General features: G+C 41.4%; 1 long non-coding RNA gene across 2 annotated transcripts; it reads right to left on the reverse strand.

The window, feature by feature from the left end:
• Positions 1-514: 514 nt before the first annotated feature.
• Positions 515-5101, reverse strand: LOC117201594 (uncharacterized). 2 transcript variants are annotated; one of them, XR_004483635.2, is made up of 4 exons: positions 4081-5100; positions 3746-3872; positions 2415-2485; positions 515-631 (listed from the first exon to the last, which is right to left on the reverse strand). It is a non-coding gene; the product is annotated as an uncharacterized LOC117201594 (long non-coding RNA). The 2 variants fall into 2 exon arrangements; XR_004483636.2 differs by lacking the exon at positions 515-631 and adding an exon at positions 1650-2020 and having other exon boundaries at positions 4081-5101.
• Between the last annotated feature and the right edge of the window lie 19366 nt (positions 5102-24467).

Consider the following 24467-nt stretch of genomic DNA (forward strand, 5'->3'; position numbering starts at 1 on the left):
CCAGACATGGAATTGGCTATCTTTCCAAGGAGTCCTGGTTTGTTTTTGTGGAAATATGGTATTATAAACCATAATATGTATACTAAACATACATAGTCATTGTATTCCACCTGGGATGGCATTGTTAGAAAACAATTTTAGTGGATATTTCTAGTAAAGACACATTTTTTTCCTCTTAACACGTGAGTTTATATTGATTTTTCTCATTCAGTTCTAACACTATTGTGGTATTACTTAAATTATTTTCTATAATTGTACCTCCATTTCTTTTATGCTGGAAAAAAATCTTGATTTTTAACAAATATTATTGCTGATTAGTTTTTACCTAACAATAAAAAGAAAATAACTCCAAAACAATAACACCATTAATACAAACTAAAAGATGATAGGATGAAGTTCGAAATTTTCTTTCACTTGTTTTTGTCCTTAGAATACATCTCATTATGGATGTATTGTCAACTTATTTTGGTCTACAGTCATTCACGATCCTTCATTTCTACATGTTATAGAAACACTTACCTAATGTGCGATTGTTTGTTCTTTTTCAATTTGAGGTTGTTCATATTCTTATGGTGACCATTCTCAGGTTTTAGAAGATTTTAAGTTTTACTTCAGAGGAAAACAAAAGTCCCTTAACAGATAGGAGGGAAAAAGTCAGCCACTGAATCGCCAAAGTTCTGTGTATAAATTTCATTTAAGCCACCATTTGGTTCATCATCAGTGACTAAATGAATGGTATGTGTAAAATTCAAATGCATGAGTCCCTGCTGGGCAAACCAATTCTGCCTTTAATATCCTATAATTATAAGGTATGTTAATATTATATCTATATCTAAGCTCCTGTGGAAATATTTTTTAAATCCATAAAACAAAATTACTTCACATGTAAAGGCCAAGTTGCTTCCAGTTATACTTATTCAAATCTCAGGACCAATGCTGCTTGCTAGATTCAGATTCTTTGATACAAGCCATTGCTCTATCCTCTGCCTTTTGCAATCTAGGCTTACTCTGGGGATAGAGCTACTTCACGTTGACTCTTTCCAGTTTCCAGCTATGAAGATCAAATGTCCCAGATACTGAGTCCATTATTTCCAGAGTGGATCTTCCTGTTTCAAGATTTTAGAGATAATGCCTTGAAGGCTTAACCTTATTCTGATGCAACCTGATGTATGGGATCACAGAGTCTCAGGGGATGGTTTACTGGGAGGCTCCTGAGGATTCAGAACAGAGAGGGTCTAGGGGACCTGGAGAGCAAAGGAAGAGAGAAGCCTAACTGAGCAGACTTTTACTCCTGTCAAGTGTAGGGTGGGGTGGAGACCAGAGGACAGTCTTGGGGGCCATTTTCCAGAAGGATTTTACAATTACTTGAGGAGGTGTCCACTGAGATTTTTTCCTTGAGGTCCTCAATGAGATCTTGGGTATTTGGTAGTAAGTTTCATCTCCCCCAACTACACACACACACACACACACACACACACACACACACCATCAATCCATATAAGCAAAAAAGGCATGATTCCATTCCATGATTTTCCTTAGATGTTTCAAGATCTATCGAAGGAAAACTACAGTTTGAGATTATTTCTGTTTATCTATACCAAACTTTAAAATATTTCACATATTGGGGACCATAATCATCCAGCATAGATGAGCATAGGTAGGGCTCCCTTTAAAAAAATTTTTTTTTTATTGAAGTGTAGTTAACTTACAATATTGTGTTAGTTTCAAATGTACAACAAAGTGAACATATGTATTCTTTTTCAGCTTCTTTTCCATTATACGTTATTTCAAGATATTGACTATAGTTCCCTGTGTAATTTGTGCACTGGGTATGTCCACAGTAAGTAGTTTTACTCCAGAGATGCAAGCTGGACACCATTCTTTTTACAGATCTTACAGAACACACATGAGGCAGAGTAATATAGAGGTTAAATGGATGGGCAGTCATTTTTTTCCCTCCTGTAGATAACAGAACTTTTTCCTGAATATGGCTCAGGATTTGAGCCCAGCTAAGGCAGCCCTGGAGGGTGGAAAGGAAGCAAAAAACACAAGCAAGACTTTACCTTGGGGCTTCCCTGGTGGCGCAGTGGTTAAGAACCCACCTGCCAATGCAGGGGAAACGGGTTCGAGCCCTGGTCTGGGAAGATCCCACATACCACGGAGCAACGAAGTTCGTGCGCCACAACTACTGAGCCTGCGCTCTAGAGCCCGCATGCCACAACTACTGAAGCCCACGCGCCTAAAGCCCGTGCTCTGCAACAAGAGAAGCCACCGCAAAGAGAAGCCCGCGCGCCGCAACGAAGAGTAGCCACCCCCTCGTCTCAACTAGAGAAAGCCTGTGCACAGCAACAAAGACCCAACACAGCCAAAAATAAAATAAATAAAATAAATCTATTTAAAAAAAAAGACTTTACCTTGTCACTGTTTCTCATCCGGCAATTACTTCAGCTGGATTTTCATAGGAATTGCTCCAAATCTCCCAAGACTAAAACAAATTGTAAAATGTTGTGAAAATTAAGACCATCAAGTCAAAATTTCAGAATAAGGGGGTGACTTAACTTGCTAGTCTACTTGGTATCTTCAAGTGATAACTGTTCTTTTAAACATCCTTAAGCTGAGTTCCTTGAGCAGGTGGTTAAGGAACTCTTCATGAGAACCAGCCTTCTTTGTGATAAGCCTTTTTTTCCCCTTCCCCCCAGCCCCAGAGTTGCTTTTTCTTCTTCTCAGGACAGAGCAGGACCAGTGCTTGCCAGCGCTACACCATTGTGCAGATTAATAAAAGAAATCTTTTCTCAAGACACTTTACTTCTATCTATTGGAAAATTGATGTAATAAATATACAGATCTACAATGTGTGCTCTGTGAATGGTACCCCCAGGTAGGCAGGGCCCCAGGTGGGTCCTGGAGCTGTTGCCCACCTGCTGGTGGGTGAGGCTGGTCTGTGGCTAGTGTTGGCTCGGTGGTGGGCAAGGCGGGGTCCCTAGGTAGGCTCACAGGGACCTATGGCAGCTGACAGCCTGCTGGCTGCTTGGCCTGGGGGCTTCCCAGAACTGGTGCAGACCAGCTGGTGGATGGGGATGGGTCCCAGCTGCTAAAAAGCTGGAGGAAGGACTCCAAAACGGTGCCAGCCAGCACCTGTGTCCTTACGGTAGAATGAGTTCCGAGCTCCGCAAAAGGCTGCTGCCAGCCTCTGTGTCCCCAGGGTGAGTTTTAATTGGCCCCTGCCTCTCCAGGAGGCTCTCCAAGATCAGCAGGTGGGTCTGACCAGGCTCCATTTTTTTTTTTTTTTTTTTTGCGGTACGTGTGCCTCTCACTGTTGTGGCCTCTCCCGTTGTGGAGCACAGGCTCCGAACACGCAGGCTCAGCGGCCATGGCTCACGGGCCCAGCCGCTCCGCGGCATGTGGGATCTTCCCGGACCGGGGCACGAACCCGTGTCCCCTGCATTGGCAGGCGGACTCCCAACCACTGCGCCACCAGGGAAGCCCCAGGCTCCTTTTAAATGACTGCTTCTGCCCTGGGTCTCAGAGCGTGTGAGCTCCTTTTCTGAGTGAAGTCTCTGTTTCCTGCAGCCCTCTGGCCCTCCTGAAAGTACACCCTCCTGGCCTTCAAAGCCAGGTGTTCTGCGGCCTCGTCTTCCCAGTGCAGGACCCCCGGGCTGGGGAGCCCAATGTGGGGCTTGGACCCCTGGCTCCTTTGGGAGGACATTTACAATTGTGATTATCCTCCTGTTTGCGGGTCACCTACCTGGGGGTGTGAGTCTTGACTACATTGTGCCTTTGCTCCTCCTACCATCTTATTGTGGCTCCTTCTTTATATCTTTAGTTGTAGATCTTTTCTGCTAGTCTTCAGGTCATTCTCATCCATAGTTGCTCTGTAAATAGTTGTGATTTGGATGTTCCCGTGGGAGCAGGCGAGCTCAGAGTCTTCCTACCCCACCATCTTGGCCTCCCCTCTTCCTATACTTCCCGGTTGCAGTTCCCAAACCAGCTCCCAGTGAAGGGGATAAAAAAAAGTGTTGGGAAAGGCAGTCTCAAGCATGCAGTTTTTCAGCCACATAAGAATGGGCTTTCCGGGCTTACCTGGTGGCGCAGTGGTTGCAAGTCCTCCTGCCGATGCAGGGGACGCGGGTTCATGCCCCGGTCCGGGAAGATCCCACATACCGCGGAGCGGCTGGGCCCGTGAGCCATGGCCGCTGAGCCTGCGCAACTGGAGCCTGTGCTCTGCGGCGGGAGAGGCCGCGACAGTGAAAAAAGAATGGGCTTGCCCTAGAGCCCACACACCTGTGCTGGGTTTATCGCCTTGTGTGGGAATAGCTTTCCCTGTTTCAGACTCACAGTGTGCTCCTTTGTTTTGCTTAAGACTGTGCACGACCGTGTGCATGCACATGACCGGACTGTGCGCATGTGTCAGTGCCCTCTGGCACACTCCCAGCTTTCTGTAAGTCAGAGCCCACAGGTGTGGGGTTGGAGTCTGGGTCGTTTGACTGCAGCACAAAATAGAGTACGTGCAGCCACGCTACCTGAATTGGTAGTTAAGTGGATCAGCTGGCCCTGGGGGCCCAACGCTTTGCAAGGAGCTGGATCTTATGCACGCTTTCTCTCCTCTTGCTATGAATAAATGCTGTGCCACTTGAGCTTGGTGTGTGTGTTGTTTGTTCTCAGTGACCTCAAATCATGTACTTGTTTCTTCCCTGGGTGACATGCCTGCCCTTTAGCCTGGGCCCCACTCATGTTACACTCCATCCTGTAGCACAGCCTGACCACCCAGTGGTCACCCACATGGTGTGATAGCCTGAATAATGGCCCCTCAAAGATGTTCACACCCTAATCCCCAGAAACTGTGACTATGTTACTTTACACGGTAAAAGGGACTTTGCTGTGGGGTTAAATTAAGGATCTTGAGTTAAGGAGACACTCCTGGATTATACAGGTGGGTCCACTGCAATCACAGGTTTAACAAGAGAGAGGCAAAAGGGTGAGAGTTGTGAAGATGTGATGACAGGCACAGAGAGGAAAAGGAGATGTGATAAGAGGCCACAAGTCAAGGAATGCAGGTAGCCTCTGGCTGTTGGAAAAGGCAACATATTCCCTCCTGTAGCCTCAAGAAAGAACCGGTCCTGCCACCGTCTTGATTTTAGGCCAGTGAGATTGATTTTGAACTTCTGACCTCCAGAAATATAAGATAATAAATTTGTGTTGTTTAAAGACATTAAATTTGTAGCAGCAATGGGATGCTTAATAAAGCAGCCAACAATCAGACCCAAAGATGAAACAAGATCAGAAGTTTCTTTCCAACAGGCAAGTCACAGGCAAGAAGAAGAGAGCTAAAATTTATTGAGTGCCCTAGCATGTACTAAGTGAAAGTCTACACATTTAACACATGTGTTCTGCTTGGTATGACTGCGTAACATGCAGGAACTTGGAGAAATCAAGTAGCCCAGGACCTGGGAGGGCTCCAGCTCCACCCTTGCTGGGTGGGTTTGCATTTCTGAACTTTATTGTACCTCACAGCAAAATGCTAATGCCAACCTTGCAGTGCTGTTTTGAGAAAAATATATCTATAGCACCTATGATAAAGTATTATTAATATTACTGTTACTGTTGGGACTTCTGTGGTGGCGCAGTGGTTAAGAATCCGCCTGCCAATGCAGGGGACATGGGTCCGAACCCTGGTCCGGGAAGATCCCACGTGCCATGGAGCAACTAAGCCCGTGTGCCACAACTACTGAAGCCCACACGCCTAGAGCCCGTGCTCCGCAACAAGGGAAGCCATCGTAATGAGAAGCCCGCACACACAACAAAGAGTAGCCGCCGCTCCCCACAACTAGAGAAAGCCCATGCGGAGCAACGTAGACCCAGTGCAGCCAAAAATAAAATAAATACATTTTAAAAATATATATTACTGTTACTGTTATTATCACAATAGCAGAGCGTGGTAGATCTGTGTGGCTCCTATGACTGGCAATAAGGCCACACCTACGTTTTAAACAGTCCCTCTTTGTTTCCTGGTTCACTGGCTACTCCTTGTTACTATGGCCTGTCCGTGTGGGCCTGGCTTCACTGTAGAATTTCAACTGGTAGTTGCTTTTTACTCTCCACTTAAGACAGAAGGCTTCAGAATGTCCCCTCCCCTCCCCCACACTGGAAACGTGGGATTTCACTACTTGTTGCTTAGAGGGTACTTGGGCAAGAGCAAATTGTACATGGATAATGGTATTTGCAAGGCCTTTACAGTTTCCTGAGCTGCTTTCCCCATGCTTTGAGTGATCCTTATGGGTTCTCAGGTGTCTGCCTCTCCTACTATTGAGCAAGACCTTTCACCCTTGCTGTGCTCAAGAAGCAGGTTAGCCAAATAGTGTTTTTTCTGGCCTCCAATCTATTTTATTAGAGAAATCACCTTCTAATGTGGCAGGAAATATTAGAATGCACAAAAGAAATTCCAAAGAGTTTTAAATAAGTTACATTAATTTTGCCTGTGAGATTTTCCTCCTGAGGCTGAATGGTAAAGCAACGTCTTTGGAGTCAAACAAAATACCACTTACAAGCCAGATGAACTGGAGAAAATTATTTAACCTCTTAAAAAATATGTATATATATATATATGTGTATATATACAGAAATAATATTCCACATGTGAGTACTATATAAATAACATGTGTAATAAAGTGTTTAGTAAATATCTATTTCCTTCCATTCCTTAGTTTACAAGTGCTTCTTTTTAATTTTCACTTCTTTCCTGTTTCTGTTTTGACCATTGTTTAGATGTATCCTCAGTTTTGTTTTGCCCTGATTGTGGGTATGGGTTCAATGAGTTCTTTCATGACAAAATGAATAAAAAGAAACAATGACCATAGGAAGGATATAGACAATTTAGGTTTGGTATATTGGTCATCATGTAGAATAATCATTTATATAGAGCAATGAAAGCTTATTTTGTATTTTTGTGGTGGATGAATCCTTATAAATTTTTATTATTGTAAATTCATGAAATTACATTTTAACTACATACTCTACTTACCTGAAGGAATTTTTAAGAACTCACTCACGTATAGAAATACGAACATATTATAACAGGCTTCTTCCTCCTTGAGTTATTTCTCATAATGAAACAACAGAGAAACAAAAGTGATACCTTAAAAGAAAATGTAAAAAGAAACAGCTTGTGTTTGTTCCTGGAATAGAATCCAAATTAAACTTAAGAAGGAAGCTTGCTTTATCTCGGAAATCAAACTGCATGAAAATAAATCAGAAGGAACAAAAATCAGTTATGTAACTTAACTGTGGGTGAGTCAATCACGTAATTAATTTTGCTTTACACTAAAATGACACTATTCTCAAGTGGGGTAAAACTTTTCAAAGGTACACTTATGGGCCGACATACCTCATTAATTCAAACTCCCCTAGGTCATACATGATATTATGACATTCCACAGAAGTAAATCTTTCATTTATCAACTGTAATATGGAATGTGACACCATCAAATACTAAATATTTGTGGCCTATTGACTTCATTTCAAAAGTTGTCTGATGAATAATTGCATGGATCACAAGGATCTTTCCAGAATCCTTGACTTAAATTATCCTAAACTTTCCCCCTCAATATACAAGGTGCCTAGATTTTTCTGCCTGTGCAGCACTTTGCCTTCACGGAAAAGATGAAGACTTGGTGAGTGATTCAGATTACCAACGGTTTGAAATGTTCATGAACATGCCTGAACATCTTACTTGACACTCATCCTAGCCATGAAAAGTGGCTTACTACCTTCCTTTCTATAATATTTCAGCTTCACCCAAAGCATAAAAGAAATTTTGTTGTACTAGTTATTTTTTATATACATGAAAATTAATGTAATTCTTGAAGTAAAGAAAGATGATTGCTTACCACTGAATCATCTCATAGAGCACTAGTGACATGCATACACACTTTTGGAAAGAGTGGACTAAAGTTGTTTCAGCAAGTAGCTTTCCAATGAGATAGCATCTTAAATTTTACTGAGAAAGGAGCATTGTTTCTTCTAACTATGGATTAACCAGTGTAACATGAGTCCAGAGGTGCCGGTATCCATATGGCCACCACATGGAGAGAGCCAGCCCTCGCTGGACTGGGTGGCAGCGGGGGAGGTGAGGGGAATCTGACTGTATCTTTTAACCACTTGGATTTAGTTAAACCTGAATCCAGTCTCATCCCTGCACTTTTCAGTTATATAGTTGATACATTCTCATTTTTGAATAAGCCAGTTTAAGTTGGGTTTCTGTACAACTCAAAGGCCAGAAAAAGAAAGTGGAAAGAGTTCCCATATACCCCCTACTCCCATACATACACAAATTCCACCACTATCAATATCCCACACCATAATGGTACATTTGCTACAATTGACAAACCTACATTGACACATCCTTATCACCCAAAGTCCATAGTTTACATTAGGGTATATGTAAACTTGGCGTTGGACATTGTGTGGGTTTTGACAAATGTATAATGATGTGTGCCCACCATTATAGCATCAAACAAAGTACTTTCACTGCCCTAAAAATCCTCTGTGCTCTGCCTAGTCATCCCTCCCTCCTCTCTAACCCTTGGCAACCACTGAACTGTCTCTGTAGCTTTGCCTCTTCCAGAATGTCATAATATTTGGAATCATACAGTACGTAGCCTTTTCAGATTGACTTCTTTCACTTAGTTATATGCATTTAAGTTTCCTCTATGTTTTTTCATGGCTTGATATCTCATTCTTTTTAGTGCTGAAATATTCCATTGTCTGGATATACCACAGTTTATTCGTTCACCTACTGAAGGACACCTTGGTGGCTTTCAACTTTTGGCAATTATGAATAAAGCTGCTATGAACAGCTGTGTGCAGGATTTTTGTAGACATACATTTTCAGTTCACTTGGGTAAATAACAAGTAGTGGAATTGCTGGATCACATGGTAAGAATATGTTTAGTATTGTGAGGAATTGCCAAGCTGACTTCCAAAATGGCTGCACCGCTTTGTATTCCCGCCAGCAATGAATGAGAGTTCCTGTTGCTCCACATCCTCCTCAACATGTGGTGCTTTCAGTATTTTGGATTTTGGTCATTCTAATAAGTGTGTAGTGGTATCTCATTGTTATTTTAATTTTCAATTTCCTAATGACGTGACATTAAACATCTTTTCATATGCTTATTTGCTATCCATATATCTTCTTTGATGAGGTGTCTGTTCAGGTCCTTTGCCCATTTTCCAAACAGGTTGTTTGTTTTCTTATGTTGGGTTTTAAGAGTTCTTTATAAAATTTGGATAACAATCTTTTATCAGATATACCTTTTGCAAATATTTTCTCCCCACCTGTTTTTTAAAAATAAAATCATAGCACAGCCTGGTACCAAGCCTTGATTTTGGGGGGCTTGATGGGACAATATCAGGATGTTAGGATGTGTTGACTACATCCTGAAAACTTTAGTAAAATCATACAAGTGAGAAGCTTCTATCAAGTGTGGCCTCCCTGAAAGGCAGAGAAGAAGGAAATACAGCTTTTCTAAGAAAGATACATTTTGCCTATGACCATAAATCCAATATGGTTGAATGATGGATAGACTTGAGCTTTGCAGAGTTAAAAAGCTGGATTCTTTGCACCAAACTAAAGTCAGGGAAAGCAAATAAAGGGAGATGTGGTTGGACATAAGATGGAGACCTGGAGAAGTCTGATTCTTCAGCTCCTAACACATCTTTTTGGGTTCTTTTTATTGACAAAGATGACAATTACCCCCACTGTAAAAACCATTCCATGACGTGGAACGTGGGGTAAGGGGAAGGGGAATTGTTCTTCTCCAACCAGGCTACAGGGCTATAGTTTTCCACTGCCAGGTTAAATGCTGAAAACTTACAGAATGGATACAGCTCTAGAACCTGTTGCTGTATGACAGAATGCCTCAGATTTAGCTCTTGATTCCAGAACCGTAATTCATCAAGATCTGTGGAACTGAACAAATGTAAATCAGCAGAGGCTAATAGAAGAGAAACTCCAATTTCTAAGAAACCGAAAGCCTCTACAGTTCATCTGAGGTAAGCGTAAGCAAAAGGGAAAGCTAAGCAAAAAGAAACATATTTATAAATGGGCTAACTCCAGGAAATAAGGCATCAGCTCAAAATCTGGCAAGAACACTTGACATGAATAAACACCTACACATTCAAACACATACCTACAGTCACTCTTCCACATGAACACCCAGACACAAGCTATGAAAAAAGTATCTCATGAAAGCACCTAATTTTATTTAAGCTCAAAAAACGTGTGAGTGGATTCATGAGACAGTGTTACAGTCATTTATTTACTTCTGGGATATGGAACTATAGTACACTGGTCCTTCTCAGACTAAACTGAGAACATTTAAGGCAAATTTTGCCAGCTAATCTAGGTATACTCAGGCTCATCTCTTTGTTTACTCCAGTACAAATACGTATGGAAGTCTTGCCAGTGTGGTAAATGCACACCTAAATTTTTTCCTTCTTCTCTTTTCCTGATTTTATCTTCAGAAACAGAAGAAAATCAAAGAGAGTAGAGATCAGAAAAGGAGAGTGGAGAAAGGAAGAAGAGAGAAAAAAAGAAAACACAGGAAAAGGATTTAGGTCTGAGCATAAGAAAAATATCCTTTAATGTGTTTACTATAAGAAGAAACATTATAAAGAATCAGTGGAGTCATTTCCTAAAGAAAAGAGGAGGAAAACGTATTCTTCTTACAAATTAAATATACAAGTATGTATGTTTATTTTCCCCAATGCATTTTTTTTCTTTGCAATAATGATAAGTCTTTGGAGAGACCCTTGGGGTTTAAGAACATCAGCTTTTACACAGAGCCCGATGCCAGATCCTTATTATTGTGACTTTTTTTTCTTTCTAAAAGCAGGATAAGCTAAATCTTGACAGGTGAGGCATTCAGTTAAAAGAAGATTTAATTTGTTTTTTTGCATTTGCTAGGATAGGATGAGGGAAGAGTTAGTCAATACCTTTCCTGGGTCCAGCTGCCTCTCTCTCACTCACCTTTGGTAAGGCTTCTCTGAGACTCTTGGACTTCCAGCCATACAATTGTATGAAAGGAAAGGAAACGTCAGTTCAGTCCAAAATATCCCAGTGGATTTTCTTTAACACTGGGATCTCCACTGGTGAACTTTCCTTAAAGCTTTTGCCTCTCCTAGTTTAGGGTGGCAGGTAGAAAGATGGGCAGAGGTCCAGAGGCCAGAGATAGGCTGTTTTGTTCCCTTTCCTGCCCAGCAATTTTAGGCCCCTTGAAGACACAGTTCTGAGCCATAATGTGTGTATGGTGATGTGTGCTGGGGTAGAAGCGGAGCTTCAGAGTCCAAAAAAAGCTTCCTCCACATGTCCCTGAGGATGTGAGTGTCATGCTGGCTTTGTTGTAAACACAGCAAAGACCAAGAAATAATTTATTGTTTCTCCTTAAAATTCTGGAGACTCCAGAACTCAACCCAGGCAAATCCACTCTAAGCCACTTAAGGCAATCAAGACCAGTGTGTATGTGCTTTGAAGTTTTCCCACAAGCGTCGCAGCCTAACAGGCAGGTGTTCCTGTTTGTTCAAACTAGGCGAAATTCCCCAAGGGAACGAGGGCTCTGAGGATTATGGGAACTCAGCTTACATCCAACAGTGAGAGTCGTGGAGCCAGTCCCGAGGGAGGCACCTTCCTCCCCTGTAGGAAGCCCAGACGAGGACGGCGGGGAACCCAACTATGTGAATGGGGACATGGCAGCCACCAAAGCCTAGAGAAGCCCTGGAGGAAGGAGCCAGGGAACCATATACCGCCTCCCTAGGGTCCCTTCTCCAGAGCTGCTCAACTTTTATTTTTTTTGTAGTATCATGTTTTAAATGTGGTTAAGGGGATACAACTGCCCTGAGTCCTGGGCATCTGACCACAGCGGGAGCCGCCCTCGGCCTCAGGCTCCTGCCTTGGTCTTGGGAGCCAGTCAGAGGGCGGCTCCATGCGTAACTGTCCTTTCCCGGGCTGGGTACACCGAGGCCGGCTGGCTGGTCCTCAGGACGCATTGGTGTTCCTCTCAGGAGTAGCCGTAGGGGGTCTAGAAGTTGAGCAGCTCTGGAGAAGGGAATCTCAGTTTTGATTTCTCCCTCCCTCTTTCCTCTCTCGTTCCTGCCTTCCCTCCCTCCCTCTCCCAAAGACAATGCAGACAGGAGAATAATAGCTGTAATTACACTTTGAGTTCTCCAGAGGTAAAGAATTATTATTACTTTAAAAACTAGCTACCAATATAGATGATAGATAGATAGACAGATAGATGTTGCATATTGTCTATATTCATATATATCAAATGAATATATATAGTTTGCACATATATATCCTGAAAGCTGTTGAAATGTCTTGTCTATCTCGTGGTAAGGATAATGACACAATAAATGATTCCAAAAGGTACTGGCTTAAATACCAAAGAATTAAAAAAATATCTTTGGAAGACTGATTAAAACCCTTGATTTTTAAAAATTCTTAATTTTAAATTATTTTGGAGAAATGATCCCCTTTGATAATGTTGCACAGAGTAACACGAACTAAAGGATCTTGCATTGTGCCATTCTACAATTTTGTCCAAGAAAATGTGTCTTCTCTCTCCATGCCAAATCAGCTCCCTAACATTCTTTGGACTAAGAATTTGTGCATTGTTGCAATTAATCATAAATTCTGTTAACTTTAAGATAATTATTTTTATTATATACTTTGAAATTTGCTCCTTATTATAAGAGAGTTAATTCACTTTGACCCTTACACTTTATTCCTCAGGTAGAGAATGTGTGTGCCAGTTCAGCGGACATGAAGACATTTGAATTCAGCTAAGCAGTTTCAATCAACTAGAAACTGCTCCCCTGAGTAGCTAACACACTGCTTAACTGATTAACTAGAACTAGCGGAAGTTAATCTGGAATTTGCCAAGGACTGGGTGGAGTTCTTAGATAAGAACTCCAAGATGATATGAAAGTTCATGTTCTTTTTCGACTGGAAAACTGAGCAAAAGCTTTACTAATCTAAAAAAGAAAAAAAAAAAACCTTTCCCTACCTTTCCCTAGATAGAGAGAAAATCCTGATAAACACGATAGAGAAGGAAAAAGGAATAATAACTTTTTAAAACTAGCTTTAGATGTAGATGAGCTGAGAATGTGTATGTTTTTGTTTTTATTTCAAAATGTGTTTGTTTCTATTTCAAGCTGCTGCTTCCTCTCATAGGCTGTGCAGTACCAAACGGTTGGTTTTATGCTTTTTCCCCACCCTGCAATGTTGGGTCCCCAAATTTGACCCTGTTGCTTTTTATGTTATTACCAGTTATATCCAGAGGGGCGGGAGTGTACGTTGATCAAGGCTTTTTAGAACAAATCTTATAGGTCTGAAGAGCTGAGAGTTCTACGGGAAATAAGGGCTAAACAGGATTTATAAATCCTGGTGTGTTGCTGCTGTGGAAATTCAGCCTTCCTCTGACAAGAGTGGAAATTGAGAAGTTAGTTCAAGAAATAGAAAGTAAAACTGTTAAAGCTGTTTGAAAGAAAACAACTCGAGGGTTGATTTTCACAGGATCTGTGTTGGGTCACTGCCCTCTGTCGGCTCCCCTGGATAGTGCACTTGGTGGGACAGAGACCCTGAGGGGTCTTTTTGTTGGTTTTCTTACTGGTACAGAATTCAAATACTAGAAACTTCTTGAGCCTCCAAGGTGAGAATTGTGACTTCAAAGCCTCCCTCTTGCTGGGGTTGCAGGCACTGCCCTTAGGGGGAGACAGCATGGTTGTTCACCTGGAAAATGTCACAATAGAAGGCCATGTATTAGGTCGAGATGTTGCTTAGATGTTAACTTGGTCAGTGAACTTCTTTTCTAGCTTCCCCAGACCTCTTTTCATGCCAGGAGACAGTTGTAAAGAGAAAAGAGTACTGCTCTTCTCTAAGTCTAAAGGTGTTAATTCCAGTTACAGCACTGCTGCTTGTGAGCTGGGGGTCCTGGGGGGAGTCGTTCAGCTTCCTGCTCGCCTGTTTCTCCTCCACCTCTTGGGTGGTAGTAAGGACCAAATGAGATGTGTGTGGAGGTGGTTTGCCCTTGCAGTCATAAAGCATGGGTATTAATAATAAGAGTAAGAATACAGACATCATTTTCTCATTCAAAGGACTGAGGATTGGAAAGTAAAAGGAATCACCCTGGGTTTCCGGCTGCCTCCACTTTTGAGGTCCTGGGAGGAATTCTGACCTAAAGAGACAGACAGACATGGATGGAAACACCATCACTGTGGCCCTTGCAGATCACTTATCTGCTCTATGCTTCTATTCTGTTGGCCAAGTGAGGACAGTGTGGATGCAATAAATAAATTACATCTCTAAACTTCATCACAGAGACCAGAGTTACAAGAAACACTTGTCATCCAAGGATAAATGGTAGCAGCAAAGGGGTCAGAGTGAATTAACTTTCTTATAATAAGGAGTAAATTTCAAAGTATATAATAAAAATAATTATCTTAAAGTTAACAGAATTTATGATTAATTGCAACAACGCACAAATTCTTAGTCCAAAGAATGTTAGGGAGCTGATTTGGCATGGAGAGAGAAGACACATTTTCTTGGACAAAATTGTAGAATGGCACAATGCAATATCCTTTAGTTCGTGTTACCCTGTGCAACACTATCAAAGGGGATCATTTTTACAAAATAATTTAAAATTAAGAATTTTTTAAAATCAAGGGTTTTAATCAATCTTCCAAAGAGATTTTTAAAAATTCTTTGGTATTTAAGCCAGTACCTTTTGGAATCATTTATTGTGTCATTATCCTTACCCATTTTCTCTTCTTTTATTCTTCAGTTTTTACCTAGTCTCTTGATACGTGAATATACATGAGATTGGAACAGTTCTCCAACTTCACTTTTATCAATGTCATGAAATTCTGCTTTTGCAAGAATTGCAATTTCATTTGGCCACCTAGTTGCTTTGCATTGTCAGATGTTTATAAGATGTTATATAATAAGTAAGAGACAGACTGTAAAATTTTGATTGGTTGATCAAGGATAGTCATTCAAGCCAAGCTGGGAAGGTTGAGAGATGAGAACAATAGTTATCCCAGGTTGGGGGACAGAATTGACAGGGAGGTGACAAAAGTGAGCCTCCTGGAATGTTGGAAATGTTTTATATTTTGACATGGGTGGTGGTTACATGGGTGTATGTAAAAATTAACTGATCTAGACTCTTAAGATGTGTACACTTTGTGTGTAAATTAAACATATAGGTGTAATTTATATGTTATACATGTTATATTTTATATATACATATAACTATATATAATAAAGGAAAAAGCTAGCAGTGAGTGAAAATTTTGTTGCTAAGGAACCTAGACCTTCAGATACAAATATTTTTAAATTTTAACAAAGTATCTATATTTCACTAGGGACAGAAAAGCCTAAAAATATTATCTTTGGATTTAAAAAAGGCTGAAAAGACATTTAACAAAATGTTAGGGAATTCCCTGGCAGTCCAGTGGGTAGGACTCCGTGCTTTTGCTGCAGAGAGCTCTGGTTCAATCCCTGGTTGGGGAACTAAGATCCGACAAGCCGTGTGGCATGGCCAAAAAAACACAAAAAACAAAAGAAAATGTTAATAATGGGATTGTGTGTTATTTTTATGGTCTTCTTTATATTTTTTCAATTTTCTATGATGAGCCTGTCAATTTAAAATCAGAAAAATATATGCAAATGATTTTTAAAGGATCTGCTATGTTAACTAAAGTAGTATCTCATTTAATTCCAATTCATTGAGTTATAGTATTAACATTAAATAAGGTTCTTTTGTGTACTTTTTTTAATAAAGGAGAGAATTGAATATTAGGTCTCTTTGGGCTAATACTCCTTTGGACAATAGACACTGAAGTTATATACTTTTTCTTTTATTAAAACCATGTGCAAGGTTGCGTCTTTCTTGCTTTATGTGAAAGTAGTGTAGCTTGGTGTGGGCTCATGACTGACTGCTTGAGTTTGTAGACTCAACTCTGCCATTTTCTAGTCCATTGACTGTAGGCAACTGATTTACTCCCTTTAATTTTCAGTTTCCTCTGAATTAGGGGTGATAATAGTATCCATATCAAGAGGGTTATTTAAAAAATCAAAGTAAATTTTATCATCATTGCTATAATATGATTAGATTGTTTTTGCTCTACATCTAGTAGTTATATTGTTTAAGCAGAATTTTTTTTTTTAAAGAAGATGTTGGGGGTAGGAGTTTATTAATTAATTAATTTATTTTTGCTGTGTTGGGTCTTCGTTTCTGTGCAAGGGCTTTCTCTAGTTGTGGCAAGCGGGGGCCACTCTTCATCATGGTGCGCGGGCCTCTCACTATCGCAGCCTCTCTTGTTGCGGAGCACAGGCTCCAGACGCACAGGCTCAGTAGTTGTGGCTCACAGGCCTAGCTGCTCCGCGACCTGTGGGATCTTCCCAGACCAGGGCTCAAACCCATGTCCCCTCCATTGGCAGGCAGATTCTCAACCACTGTGCCACCAGGGAAGCCCCCAAGCAGAATTTTGAGGGATGTTTTTACATTAAAAATGAATTAGTGTTCTGAGCTCTCAAGAATTGAATAGCATAGTGCTAACCAACTGATCTTCCACTCTACACTGGAGATCAGTAATCATCTGCATTGTCTAATCCTCATAAGGACTCTGTGAAGTAGGCAGATTAGTACTCCCATTTCACATATATTGACACTGAGACCCAAAGAGGGGAAAGGAGCCCCCAGAAGACAAGGAAGAGCCCAGAGTTGAGATTTTCTGACTCACAGACCTGGCAGCACCTGCTCCACCGTGTCATACTGGCCATGGTATGCACAGGGCAATTTCTTTCTGGTCGAGTTTAACCTTTAATTCCTATATGCTTCTCTGGTTTCTCCTTTGATCAGGGCTGGGTCCATCATCCCATTCCAATCGTCCATGCTTTTCCCATCAACCAACTGTGCTGGTCAGTGAACTGTCCCACTTACACATGTGTGCTCATAGTGGCCCTTTGCTGAAGTGTCTGCCAACCTTCAATGCTAAAATCACATTCTTCATCTTTCGTATAGTATATCTTAATTTACTTCATGCAGTACGCTATTTAAATTTTAGCCTGTTTTGAATCCTGATAGCCATTTGTTCTCCCTCATATGCCTATACATATAAAGCTGTTTTGCATTTCAGTTATTTGGCTAATTGTCTTCCCCCTACGCTTCTATTATTTATCTTAAAACCTCTTATAGTACCCAGCATAATGGCTCAAAAATGGAAGATACCTAATGGATGTGTATTGAATAAATGAATAATAAATAAATGAGTTAATGATGTGGCAGGCAAATAGGTACACATTTTTAATATATATTTACAAAATGAGCTTGGGGGAATACACCATAATGCACAGAAACACCTCCCCTTTTGGGGATATTTGAATGTAGCCAGTGACTTGCAGATTCAGCTTGCATTTCACTCATGAACAATTTTTTGAGCTTTTAAAAATAGGATTCTTTCTCACTTGTCCTTGGGTCTGATCCCATTAATATCCTGGAAATGAATTTGCTCTCCTTTGTGTGCACATTTACTCTTACAGCCACAGAGATAGGGCAGTCACAGAAAATCCCCTGAATGTCAAATAGGTCAGAGAGCCGAGGCCAGGGCCCGTTGGTGGCAGATAGGCAGCCAACATTTTCCCAGGTGGGTCAGGATGCTCCTGCCCAGGGCAACATCCTATTCAACTGGTTTGTTTCACAGACTCCTCAATACAATTTAGGCGACTGGTTGGAAAACCCTCTTAGGTATGGCACAGTTGATTATACTATCTAATTCAAAATGTGGTCTTAGAAATTGGGTGAATTATCCATTTTGATTTTTATGCATTTCAAGTTTTTAATGTCCCCCTTTCTGACCCAAAGATGAGTTTCATATGGCTTGAGATATACTTGAAGTAGTTTAGGCAGTATGTTTTATCAATTAAGAATGTTGAGGGGCTTTCCCTGGTGGAACTGTGGTTGAGAATCCACCTGCCAGTACAGAGGACATGGGTTCAAGCCCTGGTCCAGGAAGATCCCACATGCAGCGGAGCAACTAAGCCCGTGAGCCATGGCCACTGAGCCTGTGTTCTAGAGCCTGCAAGCCACAACTACTGAGCCCGCGTGCCACAACTACTGAAGCCTGTGTGCCTAGAGCGCAAGCTCCGCGACAAGAGAAGCCACTGCAGTGGGAAGTCCGTGCACCGCAATGAAGAGTAGCCCCCGCTCGCCGCAACTCGAGAAAGCCCGCACACAGCAACAAAGACCCAATGCAGCCAAAGAAAAAAGAATGTTGAACTGAATATGCAAACTTCAATATAAAATAAATTTCTACTTTGAACCAAAGAACTTGACCTTTTAAAAAATAAATTTTATGTTTACAAATTTAATTTAAAAGATAGAAGGTTTTAGTTCTTTTTGGATGGTGAGTCACTTTTATCTCCTGAAAATCTCAGTAACATCAAGGGTAAGTGGGTGTGGATTTTGTCATCAGGGAAGTATAGTGGGAATTTCCAGAATATTACCAGAGATGAATGTGTCAGAGGCTTGGAGATGGGCCAAATGAAACTTAAATAACAGCTGGCCAACTGGCTGACCTCAGAATATATGATGAGAAGAGCTGTATATTAGTCTGAGTCCTCCAGAGAAACAAAACCAATAGGAGATAGGAGATATATATGCACGCACACACACACACACACACACACACACACACACACACACAAACACATATATGCAGCTGACCCTTGAACAATGCGGGGCAATTAGGAGTGCCAACCCCCGCCCCCGACCCCCGATCAAAAATCTGTGTACTGCTATCTCTTCCTCAAAAACAAGGAATTGATCAGTGACACCCAAGGACAGGAAGCTGAAACCGTTTGAATAAAATCAGGACTCAAACCTTAGTTCTGTTGATTCCACATATTGTTCTAATGGAACACAAATTTTCCTCCACACTTTGTTAATGTAAAGATCTGTAAAATGAAAATACAGGCACTATATTTATTGAAAAAAATCCACGTATCTTATAAGTGGACCTGCACAGTCCAAATTTGTGTTGTTCAAGAGTCAACTGAATATATACATACATATATATATATGTATATGTATATATATATTCAAATATTTATAATAAGGAATGGGCTTATGTCATTATGGATGCTGAGGCCTCCCAAGATCTGCAGTCTGCAAGCTGAGACCCAGGAGAGCTGGTGGTATATTTCTAGTTCAATTTCAAAGGCCTGAGAACCAGGAAAGCCAATGGAGTAAGTTCTAGTCCAAGTCCAAGTTCAAAAGCAGAGAAGACCAATGTTCCAGCCCAAAGACAGTCAGGCAGACAGAAGTTCCTTTTTATTCACAGGCAGTCAGCCTTTTGGTTCTATTCAGGCCTTCAATTGTTTAGATGAGGCCTACCCGCATTAGGGAGGGCAATCTGCTTTACTCAGTCTCCCAATTCAAATGTTAATATCATCCAAGAACACCCTCACAAACACACTCAGAGTAACGTTGGACCAAATATCTGGGCACCTCGTGGCCCAGTCAAGTTGACACATAAAATTAACCATCACGAGTTGTTCTAACAGGATCTCCCCCACTGTCCAAAACAATCAATGCAGCTCTGAAGACTTTAAAGTCAGAACTTGGGATCAGAAAACTCACCTCCCAGGGCTTCCCTGGTGGCGCAGTGGTTGAGAGTCTGCCTGCCGATGCAGGGGACGCAGGTTTGTGCCCCGGTCCAGGAAGATCCCACATGCCGCGGGGCGGCTGGGCCCGTGAGCCATGGCCGCTGAGCCTGCGCGTCCGGAGCCTGTGCTCCGCAACGGGAGAGGCCACAACAGTGAGAGGCCCGCGTACCACAAAAAAAAAAAAAGAAGAAAAGAAAACTCACCTCCTTGGGATAGAGTGATGTGATGAAAGAGCACAGATTTAGAGTTAAATTGATCTGGATTCAAATCCCTGATCTCAGCCACTTTGTAGCTATGTCATCTTGGATAAGCTAATTAACCTCTCAATTTCCTCATCCCCAAAGCACAAAATATTCCAGATTGTTAGGGAAAAATATTGCAATGTGTTTATCACATACGTAAGCATTCAGTGCATCATATCTATTATTAGTGTTTCCCTCAGGTTTATATAGCATTGTTCCAAAAAATAATTATTCTGCACTTGGTACTTTAGGTAAAATAGAAAATAGTTTGTAGATGGAAGATGAATCAGAGTAGCTTGAATGTAGTATTTTTTAAGGTATGTTCAGTGTTCTTTTAAAATCACCAAAATGTATCCACAACTTTTAGTAAAGTCTTAAAAATCAAACCAGACCATGATGTTAATACTTAGTATGTTCCATGTTCCTCTATCATGTGCTTTGATTTTGATACATCCTGAATCTTCACTGGGTGTCTGATGTACCAAACTTGGTAAGGTAAGCCATGGAGGAAATAGAGCACGTCTCCATTGATGGACAACAAAGTGTTCCCACTTGTTTTCAAAACTCTCCCTTTTAGGCCATGCCAATTTGGAAACTGGAAAAAAAACAAAACAAAACATGCTGTTGGGACTACTTACAGGGCATTTTAATTGGCTACATAGAACTTCATGTGCTGTTTGGGGCACAAATTCATTATGGCCCCAAGGAAAAGAACAAATGCTGACCACAAGGACAGATAGAACATTGTTTATCACATTAACCTGGTATCCCACTCCCTCTCAGCAAAGCTAGACAAGTAATTCAGCTTAATTATAATTGACCTGGTTATAGACTCAAGCCTGGAAATGAATCTTGGGGGCAGCAGTCATGGAGACTGTGTAGGTAACAGGGCCAGAGCTGAGTGAAGTTACAACGCAGAGACTGTTGCCTGTTGGTGACCTTCATCTTCTATTTTTATGCTGTTTTCCTCTTTTCCAGGCCAACTTTCATTACATACTTATTTCTTTTCTGTGTTCTCTCAAGGTGCTCTATTCCTGTCACGCTTAAAGTTGACTTATATTTTGGAATTGTCTTGATACTTTACCCTTCCTGTGTATTTGGCTTTTAAACAAAGATGGCAATTACAGAGCAATGCCCAGCACAGAGGTGTATGTCCTACGACTTGGGATTCAGTTCCATCTCTGCCAATCGCTGGTCAGTACCCATCTTTTCAGAGTCTCAGTTATTTACCTGTAAAATCAGGACAATTAAAATTACTTCCCAAGTTGAATGAGGATTAAGTAAGATAACATCTGTAAAAAAACTGCTTTGGTAAACCATGGATTATTATGAACATGTTTAGTTATTTTCACAATTAGATGAATATCATTAACCTTTGCATTTCCGTCACGGGATTGCAAGTTCCTCGAGAGCCTGGAGGTGCTTTGTTTACCAGTGATCCCTAGAGATTGGAACTGGGCCAGGCATTTAGGAGGGATGAAACAGCAGTTATTAAATGAATGAATGAATCAATGAGAGACCACGGGAGAAGAGGGTATTTTAAGACCCAATATTTTGCTGAATGTACCATCCTTGTGTCCCTTCTGTGCCTGAACAGTCCTCATTGGCCATAGAAGAGAAGCACAATTCTCTTTCTTGACTGACCAGTAAACTGACAGTTTAAGTGAAGTCTTCATCCCTATGAATGTTGGAATTACAGTTTATGAGGTCCTTTTGTTGCCTACTACAAGCCAAAGCTATTTCTCTGAAGTAGGCAGGAAAAATCATTTGATCCTAAAACTCATACTTAAAAGGAAAGGCTAGTAGTGTATTTTTTGTTAGTTACTGTGCTTACAAATTTTGAGCCAGGGTAACCACTAGGGCTAGATGTCATAATACAGCTACACCTATTACTTCTGCTAAGTGCCATCCTAAATTAAATATCACTTCTACTATTTTTTTAAGTATAATTACTTCAGAGAGCATAAAGAGCTAAAATCTGCCTGTGTGAAATTGACATGGAAAACATCTACCTCTCCTTTTTATCTCTGCTACTAAACCCTGGGCTACAAAAGCACTAGATGTGGGGTTCAGTCTACAGAACCTGTGTGTTGGGTGTCTTCTATTTGCAGATCCATTCTCTACCCTTCTCTATCCTGCTGGGGGCCCACAGAATCTGACTGATATGGACTGCGTGAATGGGCTCCCTCACTTCCGGTTTAGAACAGGGAAGGCACGGGCAGGAGAACGGAGGGCCGAAGAAGAAAGACGTTTTGGGAATTTACTCCCCTGGTTCTTTCTCTGATGGTCCACCGAAAGACACAGGGGAGGGCTTCCCTGGTGGCGCAGTGGTTGAGAGTCCGCCTGCCGATGTAGGAGGCGCAGGTTCGTGTCCCGGTCCGGGAAGATCCCACATGCCGCGGAGCGGCTGGGCCCGTGAGCCATGGCCGCTGAGCCTGCGCGTCCGGAGCCTGTGCTCCGCAACGGGAGAGGCCACAACAGTGAGAGGCCCACGTACCACACACACACACACAAAAAGACACAATGGATGCCAGGCTTTCTTCACACAGCCACCCTCTCTTAGAATGGGGGATTACTTCCTTCCTTTGTGTTTCTAGGGCTAGATAACAGCTCCCTGTTGCTACCAGCCCCAGAGTGCTGCCCTGTCTCTTGTTGGTTTCCTTAAACCCTACCCACATCTTTGCATAGAGTCACTTTGTTAAATGCTTCTCAAATGAACCAATTTAAGTGTGCTATCTCTCACGTGCCAGGACTCTGACTGATACACCTCGTGTGCATAGAGAATATAATGCATCTGTGAGTTTTGGCCTTTCTATCTTAGGTCCTTAAAAATTAGCCAGTAGCTGAATGGAAACCATCTTCTATCCATTCCTCTGTTATTCACTGACAACTAAGGGACATTTTTATAGCTCTAAGTTATTCCGTAAATTTTTACATGCACTCTTGCCACCAGTCCTATACTCATAGGATTGTGAGGTAGGTGATCATCAGTAGTGGTATCATATAACACAGAGGCCCTCACAATGTGTGCAGCCTCAGCAGCAACAGTGTCACCTGACCCTGTAAAAATATAAATTATTGGGCTTAGTCCCAGACCTGCTGAATCAGAAATTTGGGAGCCAGCAATCTGGGCAAGAGTCTGTGTTTTAACAAGCCTTCCAAAGGATTCTAATACATGCTAAAGTTTGAAAACCACTGATGTAACATATGGTTACCCATGCATTTTAATGTTAGGGACACTATCCTCCGCTCCCCCACCCTCCACTCCACTGGAAAGGACTTTATTTTTCCTCAGTTTAGTGGTCTCAGACCAGAGTGCGATGATGCATCAGAATGGCCCGTGAAGCTTGTTCAAAATCCCGATGCCCAGGTCCCACATCGGATTCACTGAATCAGAATCTCAAGTTTGGGAACCACTGATCATGCCATCAGTTCAAAACGGTGAGAAACCACAGCTGGAACCGACAGCAACAAACCTGAAGGAAGAATGTTCATCATGAAGTTGAGAGCTCTGAAGAAACCAGAGTTACCTTTGGACCTGACTTTATTTAGATTGCTACCTACTGGGAACAGGGAGAGAGGGCTTTTCTGTTGTATGTAGCTGGGTCATGTTTGTGGCAACTTTAGATGCAGACAAGAGTAAAATGTCTGTGTTTTGAGGTGCCTCCCCACTCTCTCCGAGGCTCTACTTCCATCCATAGCTCATGCTAAGCGGGCATGTCATATAGTTACCCCAGGCCAGATGATTGCATCCAACCCAAAGCATTGGCTGGCTAGCCACCAATCAGATTCCTTCTCTCAGAAATGTGCACTTGCTATTTTTAGTAGGCCTTGCTACTCAGAGTGTGGTCTGCCTACCAGCAGCATCAGGGGATCACCTAGGGTTCTCAGGACCCACAAAGATCTACTGAATTAGGATCTGTGTTGTAACAAGATCCTCAGGTGATTCCAATGCAGATTAACATTTGACAAGTGCTGGCTTAAGAGGCATAAACATTTTAGAAAGTCAGTAGTGGGTGCTTCTGGACCATCCAGAATTGATGGTCACTTTTGATCATACAAAGTTGTGATGGATTCATAAAGCAAGCCAAGAAAGCCTATCTGCTGAGAGAAGTTAGTTATTTAGAAAGATAAGAAGAAAGAAGAAGAAATTAGATCCACTGAGAGACAGAGGAAGAAGACTGGCTCCTTGAATTTTCTATACCAAGCTCCATGAGAGCAGGCTTTCTTTCATTTTTTTATCTTGGATGTACAGAATATTTCTGATTGTATCCTTATAATAAACCTCCCTTTTTTACTTAAGCTAGCTTGAATGAGTATCTGTTTCTTGCAAGAGATGACTTGCAAAGAGATGAACTAAATCACCACTAAAAGGAAATATAAATAGATATTTGGCATTATTTTGCATACCCTAGATTGTATAGATATTATTTATGAGCAGATTGCCTTTTCTTTTATGCTTTTTAAATATCAAATAATGCATAGTCATTATAAAAAATTCAAAAATT

Source organism: Orcinus orca, chromosome 5, assembly GCF_937001465.1.
Source record: "Orcinus orca chromosome 5, mOrcOrc1.1, whole genome shotgun sequence".
NCBI classification, from domain to species: Eukaryota; Metazoa; Chordata; class Mammalia; order Artiodactyla; family Delphinidae; genus Orcinus; species Orcinus orca.